Below are 18,632 nucleotides of genomic sequence, written 5' to 3'. Positions count from 1 at the left end.
AGCTGATGATGTTAACTCCAAAGGATGCGGGCAACGGGGAGTCTTTGCTATTTTGTAGAGATGACTGTGGTAGGAGTGTGGTGCCTTTCTCAGGTTCCCTCCCTGATACTGCGCCGCTTGCCAGCCGCAGGCAGGCTGATACTTGCTGACAGATACCTTTCTACGGTTTAGTAACTCTTTACTTTTTTTTTTTTCCTCTCTTCCCCTCATGGGATGTATCTGTGTCTGCAGCTGAGTTGTATATGACCCCTCTGATTTTGGGAATCCTGCAACCATTTGGGTAGCAGATGTTCCAAGAACTTTGTGCTGGCCTTAGCATATATCAAGCTATTTGGACCTGGTGTTATTGCTAAAAGATTGCAAGTCTTTGCTTTCTAAATAAGCGATGATGAAATGAAGAAACAAAGATTAACAACTAGGGGGCATTACTGAGACTATATCTAAAGATAAGATTTCTCCTTAACTTTTTTGCTGATGAGTAAGAGTGATCAACAAGCCTGTGCGGCCTACCCTGGTGCTGTGATGAAGCTTCTCCGAACAGCATCTTACTTACTGTCAAACAGGGTTTGTGGAATCACTCAGAGCAGTTATCTTTAGTTTCCTTAAAAGATAGCATTCCGGTAATGGTTTTGTCCTGTCCTACATCTTAACAAGTCACAATGGGCACAAAGCGAAGGAGCATAGGAGGTTCCATCTGTACATGTGGAATTTTTTTTATTTTTTTTTTCCCCCACTGTGTGGGTTAGTGAACACAGGTTGCCCAGAGAGATTGTGGACACTTCATTCTCGGACATATTTAAGAGCTCTCTGGACATGGTTCTGGGTGACCAGCTGTAGGTGGCCCTGCTTGAGCAGGTCAGTTGGACAGCCAGAGGCCCCTTCCCACCTCAGCCATTCTGTGGTAACTAGTAGTGTGTTTTGGGGTTTAGCTTAGTGCAACTCTGCTCTGCAAACTCTGTTAGATTTAGAGTTTGAGGAGAAAAGTCACTTGCAGACCTAGCATTCTTTTCCAGTCTTGCATGGGTCAAGAGTGGATCGGATCACTGCACATCTTTGTGGCTGGGTTACATGTAATCTTTTATACAGCAGGGGGGCAAACGTTGGAATATGTTTCTGGAGGATTGCTGGTGTATCTGACAGAAGATGACTTCTAGAAATAGAACTGGAACTAATGGGGTTTGCTGATACTACGGCCAGATAACAAGGAATTTGCATACGAAGACGGCAGAATCTAGGTTAAATCTACTTTTGTCACTGAACTCTAGCAACAGCCATGTTGGGGAAGAAGCGTTGATACTTCCTGTGAATTTTTTTCACTAAGGCCCGATAGAAGAAGGACGAGAATTTTGCTATAGGTCTACACAGTTTTGTTATGTCCTGGCAAGAAAGTTACTGGCTTTTGGGAAGTGAATTCAATTGGTGTACCCTTAGTAGCATCAAAAAAAAATTCTGAGGGCACCCAGCTGGGTTTAGATTCTTGGGCTGCATGGGGGGGCTGTTTTGCAGTGCTATTGTTAAGTTTCCAGGATGAGGGCTCTAAAGGGAAATGAAATGCAAAATTTGCATGTTGAGTGAAAAATTGGGACAAAGTATTACAATTGCTTCTTGTCTTCCTTAACTGAACGGTACTGATAATTTATGCTGACTGTTGTGAGTTAACCCCCGTAACTCACCTCCAGCTAAGCACCACCAAAACCAGTAAGCCAAAAAGTAAGCTAAGCCAAAACCAGTACAAAACCCAACATTCATTTTTTCCTGTGGTGATCATGATATCTCTCAATTCATTTTCAAATTTCTTACTGTTCTTCAAATCTATGTACCTTGTCTGCAAGGCAATAAAACCAGCAGCACTCAATATTATACTAACATTATGAACCTTATAAAACTGAAGTTCACTTACTGAATATCTCCCGGTGCTTAGAGTGTTGCAAATTGCTGAGAAAGGGGAACTTAATGAAGTAAGAAACTGTTATAAATAAAGTTCTTGCCTTTTAGCTGATGTCCAGTACATACAGTTGAAGCAAGCTTTTAACATCCTATTTCTTAGAATAAGAATAAACATACACTGCTAAAATGATGTGCTTTTTTTTCACTTAATTCACTGAATAAATATGGAACTTCGTGTCAGATTCAGAGATATTAGAATTTTCCACAGAATAGCTGAATCACAGGCTTCTTTCCACACACAAACTTCTTATTTTTCCCTGCATTATACTACACAGTATCATATCCTTTGAAGTTCAGCAGGATCAACGTTTCTACTTGCAAATTAACAGCAGAGCCGTCACCAGGATGTCACTCAGGCAAATGAGACTTTTAAAAAAATATATTGCTAGGCTTTCACAACGTGGACTATTTGACAAGAGTGACTAGTAAATTTTCTTCCCCTCTTTTATTGTAGGGACACTTAAGTATTCAAGGTCACTTTCTTCTGGCATGTCATATTTGTGGAATTGCTGGTGTACTGAAGATTCCTTATGGGTGTTAATATTACATTTTAAAAGATCAAATTTCAAGTAATGGGACACCAGTGCGTATTTTTGAATGCACACAAGGTCATTGTTTTTATCAGGTGAGCTTTAACAATCTGTTTTTAGTCCTAGTTGATGCGTGTGATAAGCTGAACAGGGAAGATGCATCTTCCCATTTATTCCCAGCTGTTTCTTCATCCTTCTTGCTTTAAAGCAAGGGGCTTCCTTGATTCCACAGTAATTCAGTGGCTGTATCTGAGTGTCATTAAGTGACTGGATGCTCTTGCTTTGGGAAATACTTGCGGATCTTGTCTGTGATGGTGGCCCCTTCCTACTGAAGAGGCATGGGGAGATCTTTGCTTTCGTGGCATGGCTCAGTACCTGGAAACATCCACGTATCCCTAACTGTGGATGCCATTTCAGCCTTGGTATTCCTGACACAATGACAGTTCATAATGAAGTACCAAATGTTCGTTGCCCAATGAGCTTGCATTATTTGCTTTAATATGGCTAGAGTGCATGGTTAACATAAAAACATCCCATGTTTGGGGTAGAATGAGAATTGTTTACTTCTGATGTTCTCAAACAAAACTGTCAAACTATTTTAGTGTGCAGAGTCCCACCGAAGAATTATCTTTGCTTGCAGTTAAGTGAATTTTATGTTCTGAAACTAAAATGTTGTTTCTCAAATAATATGAAGGTGCAGTGCCTTTTTCAGTGTGTCCTGTCTCTCAGCGCTCACATCTTGCAGAACTTGAATTCATAAGGGAATTTCATTCTGAAGGACTGTTGAGCAATGAAACCAAGTGCATTGCCGCTTGATCAACTGTGTGATGGGTTACTTAGGAGAGAGAAGGAGGTGTAGGCTGTGTATCAGTTGTTGCTTGCTGTTGTATCTATCAAATTGATCTTTGTTGCCTGGCCTGGTATGATTACAGCTGAGAAAAAGGGAGGTGTGTGGTAAGGGGTATAGGGATGATAGGTGGGGAAAAAAGACTTTTATTTGTGAATATACATATCTTTAATTCTCACCTCTTATTCTGGTTAACCAAACTGCTTTTTATTTATTTTTTTTATTTTTATTTTTTTAACTTCCCTATGTTTCTTTCTGGGTCTTGAAAATAATCAGAAGTCACAATCTGGGTAGACTTGATTAATAATAAAAAAAAAAACAGCTAATGGAAAAGAAGCTCTAGCGAGTCTTATCACAGAATCACAGATTTTGGAAGAGACCTCAAGATCATCGAGTCCAACCTCTGACCTAACACTGTGTTAGTGTTAGTGACCTAGCACTGTGACTATGTCAGTGCTGACTGAGTTAATGGTTTACTCTTTGTTGGATCTGTACAGATAAAGGTGTATATTAAATTTCTGATTATTTTAAAATAGTCTTAGGGGAAACATGGAAAATGTATTTTAGAGCTGTCTGGGTTTACAGGTTGCATTATTAAGGTTTACAAGGTGAAACATAGGAGAGACTTCCTTTTTAAAAAAAAATAAAGTAATTGTCTGACAGATTTCTCTTGTCATAGTTCCGATAGCATGGACTAATTATAAGGAAATATGATGAAGAATTGGCATGTCTGTATGGTGAGAAGTATGTTGGACTACTTGTTAAGAATGGGATGAAAGGATTTGGGCAATTTCCCAAAAGTAAAACTTATATGTGCTGTTTTGCCTTGCACTGTTTGTAATGTGAGCCAAATAGCTTGTACAGTAAGGAAGAAAGAACTATGTATTCATTTAATTTAGTGTAAATTTAAAGAATTCAATTAAATGAAAAGGTTTATGTACAACATAATGAAGTTAAAATTTTCATTGTAATAACTCTTGTTGCTTTGTTTCGGGGAGTTGAAGAAAGCTGTTCTGATCCCTGCACTGAGATTCCCAAATGCTTGTTTTTATGTATCAGGGTTCCAGAGTAGTAGGTGCCTCTGCAGTAGGCATCTTCAGGAAGATAGGAACATGCAAAATCTTTGAAAATTTTATCAAATTAAGAAGAAATCAACAAATCTCATTTTTTGAATTAATATAGTAAAAGCTACATATGCTCGGTAGCCTAAAGGTAGATCCTAAAAAGTATTATTTCCTTGATCTGACACTCTTTGAATTTAATATTCCATAATAAAAAAACACCCCATGATAAATAGTGACAGAAAATCATACAGAAAAGAGTACAGGTGCATGAGTAAAACTGAAATAATTCATTTTTACGAAGGGAAATTCTAAAAATATTACATCAAGGACACTTGGCAGAGCAGGTTAAATCAGCAGTAGATTTTTAAGTGGTATATAATGGTATTCTTACTCAAAGTGTCTGTACTTACACTTCATGTGACTGGAAGAGAAGCCCTGGATACTCATCTTCGGTATTTCTGTTGCAGTCTATACTTCTGTATAATCCCTTTTGTAAACTGACAAAGCATCATCTTAAAAATAGTTGGAGCTTTGACCTGGTTGTCCCATTAACAGAATATTTCAGAACTTTGTTGCTTTGACTAAAATGCTATTCCAGGATTTGGGATAAATGTATTCACAGCCAGTCTGTGCATCTAGCTAAAATTAGTGTTTTCTCTCACCATTTATAAGGGCACCTGTATTCCCTCTGCACCTTTGTTTTGCTAAGCTAAACTGGTTAACTCCTCTTTCTGCTCTCATAGGAGCGCTCTCCATTTCCCTGTCATCTTTCATCTCTACTTGAAGAGATGCAGAGACTCTAGTGATTGACTACATACACTGTGATATTCACTTCAGGAGGATACTTCGTTGTCCATCTCCCTTGCAGAAGAGTAATTTATCTCTCATATGTCTTACATGCTATTTTTTGCTTCCTGACCAGATCAAGTGCTAACACTGCCTTGCACAAAGTTTTTTTTCTTTTAAATGCATCTCTATATTATCTCTGTAGAAAATGCCTTACTTCATGTCAAAGGATAGCTCTTTGTTTTCAAACGTTCATCAGATTAATAATTTAGTGAATCTGCAGTCATCTCAAACATGCAGGTACCTTTCTTTCCTTGGTTGCTCACAGCAAAACTTGTGCTTGCCCTGCTCCTCAGGTCACTGCCCTTGCCTTTGGTACTTGAGAGCTGCAATTCATCTCACTGCTTCTGTTCGTGTGGTTCCTTCACCCAGTGTTTTGGTCATTTGGTGCATCAGAGGTGCCTCTGTGCGTTTTGTCAGCAGCAAATTTCAGCAGATGCTTCAATTCCTTTGCCACTGGTAGCAGGGCTAGTGAATAAAACCAGCCCCAAGGCAGTTCTTGGCAACCTCTTATGGTGATCTCTGTCCAGCCTGGTATTTTCTAATTACCTTCTCTGACCAGTTGCTTAGTTACTTTGCAATTCTGCTGTTAAATATAATAATTTCCAGCTAGTATTTTGTATGCAGTTATCATGTCCAAATGATAATCTACATATTTCACTCACTTCTAATTGTTTTAAGTTCATTTTATAGCATTGTTTTTTTTTTTTTCATTTGAGTCTTCGACTTGATCTGAAATCTTACATGTTACTCATTGTAGCCAGCCTGATTGTTTTTCTCCCCTCCCTAACTCTGAAGTGTCCTGTTTGCTCTCCTATCATAACTTACCTCCTACTGTGTGTGTGTGAAGGGGGAGAGCTGTTGTTGTTTTTTGTTTGTTTGTTTTTGCTGGTCTGCTAAAAAAGTATAGATTGTTTCTTTTTAGATGTGTCCGTAAGGTAGGGGTGAGGTAGCCGGGTCACCTGAGGATGCATGAAAGTTTTATTTGCAACTGTGTACAATTTCCTCTGCCTCTTCTTTCAGAGACCTGCAACAGTGTTGCCTGGTTTCCTCAATTTGTGCTGGAGAAAGCTTTTAGTTCTGATCCCATGTCATAATTTCCAGGCCGGTTTTGTAGTAGGCATCCTGTCTTTGTTTCTGTACTGGCGATAGTCACCACCAGGTTCCTTCTTTGCTTAGTTTCAATGTGTTGTTGGAGAACTTGATTAAAAAAAATATTTAAAATTATTTTTTAGAATGTTTTAACTTTATTCCTGCCCTCTAGCGTATGAGGTGCAACTTCTTTAATCAATTCCTTCCCTGCGTTTTCAGGAGGGTTGGAGAAGCTTTTTATCTAGTTAGGCTTCTTTCATCTCACGAGTTGTCTGCCGTATGCTACACCCCGCGAGTCGCTTCCAGACCCATTTCTGCACCTTAAACGAGGCAGCAGCTCAGCATTTCTGATTCAGACAATCTGAATTCCTCAACCCACCCGACTTCAGCTAAATCCTTTTGCTTATTATTCACTTGTTGGAGAAGTTAATCTCTTGTAATGCACACTTCCCTGTAATATTTTTTCATTCCAATCAAATCTGTGCCGAGGCTGGATTTTGTGAATGTATTGCAGACTCACAGCACTCTGAGCAGGGCATTCTTTAAGTGCATTTTTGGACCCAAATAGATTCTGTTCTTACTTTGCAGTGTTTCATTTATTTATTTATATATATATAGTGTGTGTCTGTATATTTTAATCTATCACAGTTTTAAGTTGTGTAGATATGCACCACCCCAACATCTACTTCTGACTTCTCTGAATAGCATAGGCTTTACATAAAGTACATACGTGCTTTAGCCACCAAACCTCTGTTGTCCCTGTTATATTTAGCCTTATATTTAATAACTGCTTCAAGTTACTCAGTTTTGTAGAACAGGCTTTTTCTATTCATTTTTATCCTTTTATTTTACTTACTATTTTGAATGAATCCACTGATACACTACCACATGAAATGTAAAGTCAGATGTCAAGACTGGGCACCCACGCAACAACTCTCACTCTCATCTCTAAATCCCTTCTTGGGTATGTCACCTGTCCCAGAGGGTCAGTGTCCTTGTCTCATGAACAGAGTCCATCAGCAGGAAAGTCCTTTTTCCATAAGTAGCTCTGAATACTCTGGTGTTTCACCCAGCTTTCTCTCTTTGTTATTTATTCTGTGTCTTTATTAAATCCCTTGAGATATAGCTGGATCAATTGTTTAAAGTCTCACTACACAAATAATCCTCGTGTGTTTTTGTTGTTGTTGTTGTTCTTCACTGTTCTGTTCTCTAAGTATAATTTAAGAAACCTTGAACACCCAGGAAAAATAAGCTTCAAATCAGCAGGGGAACACCTAAAGTGCAGGGAGGAGGGAGAAAGGCTTGCATGTGTGAATTACTTGATCTGGCAGTGGAAGCATTCACTTAAATGGAATAAGATATATATCCATCTGTCTACCTAAAGTCACACTGAAGTGCGTTATCTATCTATAGACAGATTATATATAGATATATCTATGGGAGAAAGCATATTCTATATGCTATCAGTCACATTTAAGCGAGTGTGTGTATGTATATTTATTTCTTTCCTCATAATGCTACATACATAGTAGGAGCTGTTGCCAGCATTTTTCAGCAGCTATTGTTACAGCTGAATGAGGCAATGAATGAGGCAATCTTGCAGGTCGCCAAGTGCAGAGAAAAGAAAATAATCTGGTAAATAAATAAATTCTGGAATGTGTAGAGATGTAGTTGGACACATCCTTCTCTGGTCGCCTCCTCCCCCAGGAAAAAGTCTTTGAATAAATGTTCTTTGAGTAGATTATGGGTTCTGGAGGATGGAAGAAATTTATTCTCATGGATCCTGTTGTTTTAACATAATTGGTTTTTAATTAATTACTTTTTTCCATGGAAATTTTGTAAATATTTAGGCTTCAACTGTCCTGACCTGAGGCTGAAGGTGCGCTTTTTTTTGTGGATTTTTGTGTGCGTGTGAGGCTAAGAGGAAAAGAAAAAGGGGTTGTACTTACGTAAGCATTCTAATTTTGGAGAGGAGAGTAAAATCTCTCCAGTATTACCAGTAGCAAGAAAACAAATCACCTTTTTCTAGCATCTTTTCTCTCCTGCTAATCTTCAGATCCAGATTTACTGGACAGTCACATCAGGTTATCACGGTTGCATGTTTCCTTTCCCAGACTAATCCTGTGTTTGCTTTGGCTGATGTCCCCCGTGCTTCCAATTCTTTCCCTTGTGCATTTTTGCCCCTCAACCTTTCTTAAAAGGCAGTGTGTGGTTTTTCTCTTCTCGCTGCACCTGATGCAATGGATTTAAATGCAGGGAGAGGGTGGGATGTTGCTTGGTGCCCCAGCCTCGTGTGCTGAGAACTTCTGGGTCACACCAGTTAGCATAGAGCATAGGCTGTTGTGATTGGCAGGGTTTTAAAACAAAAATGCCTTCTGTAAGAGTGACAGAAGGTCTGTTACACAAAGCCTCTAGAGCATTCGTTCCTATTTTTGACATTATTTACCCACATTTTAGTCTGTTACTTCGGAAAGAAAAATTTCAACGGCAATGAGTGGTGGCACTGCAATTTACACTGCAATTTAGAAATGGAGAAACGAAATCTGTCCTCGCCTGCCTTGACAGCAGGGAGTTGTTCTTCCCTTCTCCTGCTCTGTGTCAGCTTGGCTGGCAGCAGAGCAGGGATGTTCTGGTGCAGAGCCTCCTCTTCAGGAGGAGGCTCGCCTTCAAATTTCTCTCAACCAGCACCAAACAGGCGTGGTTCCTTTAGCCTGTTTTATCCAGCCTGGTCCTCCGCTCAGAAATAGTAGGCAGGAAAACTTGTGGGATGCTAGCTTTGGACTTGTTTGGTGTCGTAGGTATTTCCTGGCAGCCCTCCAGCCGGTGCTCCTACAGCATGTGCACAGCTCGGTAACTCAGGCAAAGCTGGGGTTTTAGCTAGACCATCTTTTCAGCTCTAATGCTGCGCTCAGTAATTCGTGTGGTCTGATGAATACTTTTTTTTTTTCTTTCTATACGTAGCAATACTATTTTTGTCCCCACTCACCACAGACAAGGGATGAAGACGACCGGAGATCTTAAAAACAAATTTATTTATTTATTTATTTATTTTTAAAGAAGACTTCAGCTCAGTAAAAAGAGCAGAGGTTGGGTAAAACTAGAGAGAAAAGGTGAAGGGAAGGGGGTGCAAGCAGGTGATGGGAGGGGTGTACGGTCAGTGGAAAGATTGCCACTGCAGCGGTGGCTCCCTGCTTCTTGAATTTGAAGAACAGTGGGGGGAACTTCAATTGCATAATGACCTGTAAAATGGAGGTTAACAAAAATGCTGAATCTGCAGAACATATTTCTAGGTGTCAGCCAAATTTTCAGCATGAAAGCCTTTATCAGCTCAGAGGGAAGGTAAAGCCTGCTACATAAAACTTTTGCAGTTATGTTTTTCAAAGTCCTTATTTAGTGCAAGAAGGCAAAAGAGAACTTGTTCCACGCCTGTATCGGGGTGGTGCAATCTGCAGCTATAGCAGATTTTGGACTCCCTCGTGTGTGTCATGCCAATACAGCAGCAATACAGGTAAGGGTCAGGCTGCGTGCATGTGCAGGAGATTCACCCTCCTCTTCCTCCCTTGGGGTGCTCACCTTGGCAGTACATGAAGAAGCAAGGGGGTGCCAGGGAAGCTTGCTGGTGAAGGCAAGATTTTAGCTGGAAATATTGGGCAAGCAAGACTCGGCACAGTCTACTAATACAGCAAAGAAACAAAAGAGTCTGAAAAGGAGCAGGTACGGTACGTAAATGGAAGCAGGACGCTGGAAGAGCAAAACGAACGGCAGCCTGTTGAAACCAGTCATTCTGTACAGATGTTTGAAACTCTTAAAAACTTAATCATCGTTAAGGTTTGCTTCCTGTTTCTTAGTTGCGATATGTGACTGTGTGGCTATCTGCTTTTTCGAACTGGAAATTTTTTCTCTTCTTGAAAGACAGAAAAGCTGCAGGGAGCTATTAGATTCTGAAAGTTATATTTAGCTGAGAGCAATTAAAGCTAGCACTACACGATGACATTTGTAACTAGCTTATCCATCATGCAAACTGTAAGATTTTAATGTTTGGTTTCAGTCAGGCTTGGCATTACTGACAGCTTTTGCTCGCATGCATCAAACTGAATTTTAGAAGGCATGTCTATTGCAGAACAACCCTGGCAAGATGCTTGCTTTCTTACTGGTGCTTTGTTCCTAGCTCCAATTCAGTGCAAATCAACATAATTCTGCACTGCTTCCAAAAAAGGGGTAGTTGTGCTCTATGGGTCCTGTCTGCAGCTGCTTGGTTTGTTCTTTTTATTGCCTAAATTTTGGCACAAACATTCGCACAGCGAACTGGTTCAGCTAACAGTGCGGCTAAAAGTCTGGCTTTTTTCCTGCTTGAGTTATGAGCTGGACTAATTTCCCAATCTCATTCCACTCTCTGGTCGTGTTGCTACTGGTTTTGCTAGGAGTTGCAGCAGAAACATGGTGAGCTTGGAGAAGGGAGGGAATTGCTGGGTTACTCCTGAAGGGCCTGGTTCTGCCTGCTGCAGACTTGTACCCATCCACATCTTGTTGCCAGATCAGCTCTTAGCTTGTTGCAGCTCTTCCAGAACCACTTAGAAATATGTCTCTTCTTTAGGACTGGTACAGTGCAAAACAGCTTAATGAACTGTGGAGTTGTGAAAAGGTCAAGTATTGCTTTTTTATTTTTTTTCCTTGGGTAACAGATAATTAATTTCCTCTGTTCTGCTTTAAGTGAGCAGCCCTCTATGATGCTCACATGAGCTGTAGTCACCCACTGAGAGTGAAGTTTGTTGTTCCATTTGTTGTTCTATTCCACTATATCACACTGTAGTTTTCCTACAGTTTTCCTGTAGTTTTCCTGTGTCTGCACAAATACAGCTTATATTTTCTTTCAGAAGTACAAAAAAAAAAAAAAAAAAGAAAACTGTAGATCAATCAACAGGCTGTCAAGTGTTGCAGTTAATCTGGTCAGGATTTCCCAGATTATTTTAGGAGTGTGTTTACCTGCCTTGCAGAATATTCAGAAAGATTTTTTTTTTTGTAAAAAATAGATTTCTACCTGTTGGCCTATTTTATAGGTAAGTTGTGAAAAGAACAAACATTTATGAGCTGTGTTTAGCTCTTTGATCATACTGTTATCTATATAGCTCCTGTTTTTGTCTTTCAGATTTAGAATCTGATCCGTATTTCCTGAGAGCAGAGAGATTTATTTTGTGGTATATTTTTTTAGGGGAAAAGCAGAATATATATATATAAATAAATAAAGGAAAAAAAGTCTGAATTGCTTGTGCTTTTAATTTCTCATGAGGGCTTTGTTCTGTGTTGTTGTTGTTGTTTTGTTTTGTTTTTTGTTTTCTGGTTTTTGTTCTTTTATTAAAGTGAGAATAGCCTTACCACCAAAACCCTGGAACTGTGCCTATGCTGGTCATGTCCCAGGGTCTGCCAGTGCATCCCTCTGCCTGTTATTTTATTAGATCACTGTAGCACAGAGAGGCTGGGGAGCAGTAGGGAACATGGGTGCATGCTCCCTACAAGATACTCTTTTAGGACTAGCAAGTTGCAGGAAAAAATTCTTTCTGGGGGAGGAGGTTTTATTACATAGCAAAAATATGGAAAGATTGGAAGAACATCCATTGGTCCTATGGGGCAACTAAAGTGTCACGTTCCTATAGGGTACTTGCTATTTGAGTGTGATACGTCATATATTCTTGATAAATAATGTAGCTTTCTCAAACTAACCAATATCGGATTACTTTTTTCCCCTCTCTCTGTTACTTTCTTCATACAAACAACACAAAGAATTAAAAGCACTATTTTTCAAAGTTAGATATTTGCTTGTTTTTTTTTGTTGTTGTTTTTATTTATTTAATATTAGAAGCTTATCATAAGGTTATTCTGTTGCCTTAACCACGAGAAGTTTTTAATGCGTGATTAGTTGGAAGTTTTAAATGTAGAACAGCTTAATTTTTGAGATACTGGGAAAAATGCCAGCCATAGATTTGGAAAAGTCTGACTAATAAAATTGTAAAGCTGGTTCATCATTCAAATATGTTATTATTTCAGCTGCCTCTGCCCACTACAGGCTCCTACAGGCTAAAAATGTCAATGGGCTGTTGCATTAGTACCTATTTTAGGTCCCTAAACTTAAAAGGCAGAACAAATGAAAGAACTCTGATATTTTATTTTAATCTAAAGTTAACACATCAAGGCTTTTTATTTGCAACTTTAACATCTTGATTAGTATAAAAATACAGAAGCTCATATGTTAAAAGATCAAATCCTAAAATTAGATCACAGATGTTTAGATCCCAAACCAGCTGGGGGCGGTGGCATTTTCAGGAATGTAACAAATAGAAGAAACAAGGAATTAAGTATAAACATGAAATTAGGAGTTATTAAATACAGACAATTGGTAAGAGAAGGCAAAAGTATTACTCAAAACTCAGCAGGTTGAAAACAGGGAAAGTATTTTTATTTTTATTTTTTTTTATTCCCTGGGAAACATGCCAACATTTTAAGAATAACACTTAATAAGGGCAGTAATGCCAATAACTAAACAAATGTAAGGTAATGTAGTTGCGCTACTGAAAAGAAGCTGTATGGTAGTTTATTCACAGCATGTAGAAATAATGACTAAGAAAAAAAGTTATAACAGCTAAAACTATATATATATATTTATATTTTTTCAAATCTACATAGCAGATAAGTTTTGAATCAAGTGTACCTATAATTTGATGAATTCTCTTCTTTCATGTTGATCCTGAAGAAAGATCAGGAAAGCCTCAGAGCACTGGGAGAAGCTTAATGATGGGCCAGCTTTTATAAACAGCAAATGATTTCTGGTACCCAGATACTGGTTTGCCTTGTGCTGACTGTAGAGTTCTGGGAAGATTATCATAGATATAGGAACTGGCTTGGTTCAACAGAAATTGAGATTTAATAATCATAGAATCATACAGTCTACAAGTATAGAAATAAGTGAAAATATCAATCCTTTTTAGCTCAAATTGGTGGTGTTCTGATTGTCCAGAAATATTGTACAGGCTGCTAAAACTGCAAAGTTGGATAGTCTTTAGAAAAAAAATGTGTTTGAATAAATGTTAAAACTGCATGTTGGTGGCTATAAAGCAACAGCTGAATAATGATAAGAGTTTGTCAAAGACAGTAGTACCCCCTGGTACCTCTTCCCCTGCAGAACTCTTCCTTCTTTTTTATGTTGACAAGATGTGTGAGAGGTTTCCCTACCCTGTAAGTAGAGTTACACCTGTTGTGCAGAATCCTGGATCTTTTGGGCAAGAAAGATTTCTGTTACAAAATGTATCACTGTGTTATTGTGTTAGTAGCCTAAAATGTAGTTGCTTTTTTATATGGGAGAATTTTGCTAACCTGAACTTCTAATATGTATATACATATATACCCCTCAGGAGAGGAAGATATAGTCATAGATGCTTTATTTTATGAGAAGATTTTAATTAATGACAGCAACAAAAATTTCCAGATATTTGTAGATCATATTTTGTATCTCTCTTATGTTTCCCAGGTATGGAAGGATAAGTTTTATTTTTCACCTGATTTTTTGTTTGTTTTCAGATCCGGCAGCAGACTCATGTGAGCATGCCAGGTTTTGCCTGATGGAATTGCTCAGACTTCCACTGCTCTAAAAGGGAGAGGAGATTTGGATTCTTCACGGTCAGCACTGAGAGACTGCCCATTCACTGTAAGTCACTCCTTATATTTTGGATGCATGGTCCTCTTTGAATAGGGAAGTAGAAGTTAAATTGATGCAGAGTCTATTTCAGCTTATAGGGGATATGGTGAAAGAAGCTTCTTACTATGAAGAATCACCACATGCATATAAAAGGGGAGATGACTGTAGCGTTGCTGGTATAGAGGCAGCATTTCCATCTCCTTTTTGGATGATAAATTCTGCTTAACTATGTCTAGAAGAAGAATTGAAGGATGTAGGAAGGAAATGAGATAGGTAAACCATGGGTTGTGACAATGTAACCTTATATTCTGCTGATACAAGGGCAATAGCTTGAAAATATCTCAAAGCTGCCTCTCTTTTGAGAGAGGACTGTGGTGGGAAAAAAGTACCGTTTCCAACCCAAACCATTCTGTGATTTTGGGCTTTTCTTTAATCTTATGCTTTGAGGTTTTCACTGGAAACTTACCAGGTCAGGAAGAGACTCTCCCACCTGTTGTGCAGTTATTTTCTTTGTGGTTTGTACCTTTTTATGAAATGCTCTCCATAGAAACAGCCAAAGCTGTGACTTTGGCAATGGGAGATTATGTTACTAGTGTTACTTAAACAAAACAAAAAAATCATGTTCTTAGTTGGTGTGTTTTTTTTTGCCTGTGTGGTCACTAATTGTGAGATTTAGGATTGGGAAAGAAATCTGTTCGAAGTCATATTGCTGGGCGTAGCACTTGTGGCATTTCACCTTCTTCTGATAGCATGTATTCGGAAGGCACTGAGTACTTCTGATTAACAATTTCACTTTTAGGGTAGTGACATTGCTTGGTGAATTCTTTCAGGGTCAATCTGTCTTCATTTCTGCTGTGAACATGTGCAATGTATTGTTAACTGTATGTTGCTCAGGAGGACTTGTGTTGCAGTGGAAAGTTGGAGATGACTCATGGAAACTGAAGTATGTAGCAGGCACAGGGGCTGACTCTTTGCTAGATGTGGCTGCTGTTAATCACATTAACAGCCGTGTGCATTTCCAGTTTCTACAAGCTAGAAGCCAACAAGGAGTGAGTGGAGTGGAAAATACTCCTACCTGGTTTATTTGTTCTGGTAGGTGCTGCTACGTTGCTACCATGTGCTCCTTCTGGGAGGTGCCAGGTTGCTCTAGGATCTTTTTGCCTGTGCATATAGGAGAGTTTATCAAATGCTATTATGAAATAGTTAGCTGATGGTGTTGGCATGCTTTTATTTAAGTAGCAAAGTAATGTTTTGTGGTTGTCTAACAACCCATAAGTTTTGTGTACTTGGCAGAAATTAATATAGCCCTGCCCACGGTGTGCAGCATGTGGCTGTTGAATTTTTGGAAGGGGTTACGGAGAACAGGTATGTTAATGGCTTTCTATGGAGTCATGCAGGAAAACTGTGACAAAGCCAGGGCAGGAAACCTTCATTTTGCTTATCCTAATCTTTAACTTCTAGTGCAGGAATGTTCTCTGAAAGGCAATTTTGATAGTTGCTAAAGGAAGGGTGGTAGATTTACAGGGATACAAAACTAACAGAATTTGGAAGATTATAGAAAGGAAATTCTTTGCTGTGGCAGAAGGCTGCCATAAGAGCTATTACTTTTCTTAACAATAATATTTTAGTTTTCATGCTGACGTAGTACCATCCTGTTTGGGTAGGTTCTTGGAATCCATTAATACTTTGTAATCCCCTTTCTTAATATACTCTAATACCTGGTATAATTTCATTGAAAAGCCCCGTCTTTCAAAGGGGAAAAAAAAAAAGAATACGTAGTGCTCAAAGTGAATTCACCTTAAAGTGAATTAAATTCATTTTACAAAGTTGAAATGAATTTGTCTGTTACAGAAGCAGTTTCCATAAGTTACTGAGATGTTAGAAGGATTCTTTACTGCTCACTTGAACACAAAAAATATAGTGAAGGAAGTGAACCTCATTTTGCAATCTTTTTAAATTTTATTTGAGAAACTTCATGGAATTCCTGTGTATTCATTGCTCTTTTTTTAGGTTTCCTCACTTTTGCCAACCTGAAGTTCCAAGCTTAGTTCTTAGTACAAATATCATGTACATTGATTTTGGTTCTTCTCTCGCTTGGAGCACTAACATAGTAAAATTAAATACTTTTCACAATATTTATTTTGTAAGTTCAATATTGACAGAAAAGTTATTAACTGTGGCAGTTCAGCAGTCTGCTCTTTACTGTCTTATATGAGAAACTCATGCAGGACTGTGAATTCTGTGCTAAAATATGTCATTTGCTGCTTGCTTTGAAAGAAAACGAGGTCAAATCTTAGGGTGCATGTGCTTCTAAATGCAAAAATAACCAATGTGCACAGCCTTAGCTGCTCTTTGTGAACAAGTTGGCGCCTGTAAGTTCAAATTATTTGTCTCAGATTAATGCCAAATTCCTTCTAGTGGATTTAGTTATGAATACTGTCATTAACTTGTTCAATTGATAGTAGCATAGATAGAAGTTTCTTGAGGGAAAGAAAGAAACAAAGAAAAAGTGCAGAAGGGAAGAAAAGATACATTTGTTACTCTGTCTCAGGAGTTGCTACTGAAACACATTAACTTTGTATTGTTTGAGACTAAAATGAGCTATATATCTGAGCATTCTGTATGGCATCTATGCAAGGGAGAGTGAAGGAGCAAGATGACCTTATTTCAAAACTGCATAGCTTGTAGTTTTTGTTTTAATGATAGTTACTTTGATTTTAAACAGAGATAATACCTTATTAAAGGGGGGAGCAGTTTGAAACAACTGGACTGTCAATTTAGTGTGATTCCAGAATAATGTAAATTTTAGAATTTGTTCAGTAGAAATTAGATGTTTAAAATTACGAACAGGTGGATCAAATGTACAGTCCAATTTCATTAATACAGCATGGTAAACTAGTAATAGCTTAAATGCTTCTTTTAGGGCAGGTTGCCATTTGTAAATGCCAACCGTGTGTTAGACTGATGTCGGGCTTGAAGCGTTAGGAGGAAGTTGTGAGCTCTGTGATCGTGTGGTGTCATGGATGCAGAATGTGCCTCTTGCAGTAGGGATGCAGCATGCCCCAGCCATGAGATGCAGATATTTCTAATAGTTCCTACAGTCTACCTTGTGACAGACTGTGAACAGAAGTGCTTGAAATAGGTGATTAGCATAGGCAAAGGTAACCTTTGAAAAATCATGAAACTTATCTCCTGTTACTCAAAGTAGTGATTCTGTATGTTTTTATGCAGAGAAAAGTAGCAACTGCTGCCATTCTTGTCATTCCAAAGGAAATCAGGTTGGTTCCCTCGTGTTTTTAGATCAAGAAAAAATTACTTTTTTATTGGCACTACTGGGAGGGTTTTACGAAGTGAGGTTCAACTTTTTTTTTTTCCCCAGGAAGTGATATGGACAGTCCGTATTCTCACCAATTTTCTCTGAAAATGTTTTCATCACACTATCACTGAGCAGAGACATTCCCTTTTTATCTGGAGGTCATCAATGAAGTCAGTCCTTTGATGTAAATCAGTTCTGTGCTTGTGGAAGCCATGGAAACTTCTCTCTCTGATAGGTATCTGTCTCTGCCTCAGAGATATGTTTGAACATGTGCTTCCATCAGGATTATATATATATATATTTTTTTTTTAATTTTTAGAGAGACACTAACTTTTTCCTGTATGTGTTTTTTGTAAACTCATGACAAGTTGCTTATTCATCTACCAGTTAAGAATAAAAATAATAATGCATCAGGAGGCAAAAGATTTGTCACAGTTCAGGAAAGAACTTGAAGAAATTCATCCTTTGAGTTATGAAGAACAACCATTATATATGACCAAGGTACCTTGCATTTCAGTTGTGCAGCAGCAAAGGTTTTGTACACAAACTGCATGGGAGGGAGAGTTGCTGTTCTTGGTGGACTCCTTCCATAGTATGGTAATGGGACATGGGACTGAATCTTTGATCCTGGCATGTGTTGCAGTGGGTGAGGTATAGTTTTGGCTTCTAGTCACTCCCTTTCTCATTGCCTCACTGCTAGTTTAAATGCCTAACACTCCCATCTGCATTTGGGAAAAGGTCATACCCTCACTTTAATTCAGAAGGCATGTTTTTGTAGCAGTAGGTATTTGAGGAAGAAATGAAAATCACATTCTTTCCTTAAGTCTGAAGAAGCTTCCCACACCAAACAGAAAAAAGAGATTATTAAAGTAGGTACTTCTCAAGGAGAAATAAAGATTGGTTTAAAGATTCTGTAAAATATTAACAGCATTTATGTATGTATTTATTTATTTAAAGCTCACGGTGAAAAGTTGACAACCAGCATACTTCTGCGGTAATGTGCTTTAATCTTGTTTTGTTTATCACATTGGTCCAAGCATGTAATCTGTTGTAGACTTCTTTTGTCATATATCGTATGAACTCATATATGAGGGATGAAAAAAGCCGAAACCTCACCAAGAATAATTATGAGCAGTGATTAATAAACATAAATGTATTTATGGAGATATAACATTTGCAATATTTTTAATGAGTTCATCAAACTTACTGACTCAATGTGCCACACACTTCTAAAGGAAAGTGTCTGCTATGTCTGCTTGCTTTTTGGTTGTAAAACTGTAGCAAGAACTTTGAGAAGGAAAAT

General features: G+C 38.4%; 1 protein-coding gene across 10 annotated transcripts in view; it reads left to right on the top strand.

The window, feature by feature from the left end:
* OSBPL3 (oxysterol binding protein like 3) overlaps positions 1 to 18,632 on the top strand; it is a 91,206-nt gene that overhangs the window by 5,042 nt on the left and 67,532 nt on the right. For 7 of the 10 annotated variants that reach the window (XM_068674220.1, XM_068674214.1, XM_068674221.1 and 4 more), the window contains one exon: positions 13,896 to 14,022. The gene's annotated coding sequence lies outside the window, so the exon portion shown is untranslated. Of the gene's footprint in view, positions 1 to 2,401; positions 2,531 to 2,553; positions 2,573 to 13,895; positions 14,023 to 18,632 lie in introns of those variants that run through there. The other 3 variants (XM_068674215.1, XM_068674218.1, XM_068674216.1) reach the window with 2 other exon arrangements.

The sequence above is a fragment of the Anas acuta genome, chromosome 2 (genome assembly GCF_963932015.1).
Source record: "Anas acuta chromosome 2, bAnaAcu1.1, whole genome shotgun sequence".
NCBI classification, from domain to species: domain Eukaryota; kingdom Metazoa; phylum Chordata; class Aves; order Anseriformes; family Anatidae; genus Anas; species Anas acuta.
This window is presented reverse-complemented; position numbering and strand designations above follow the sequence as displayed.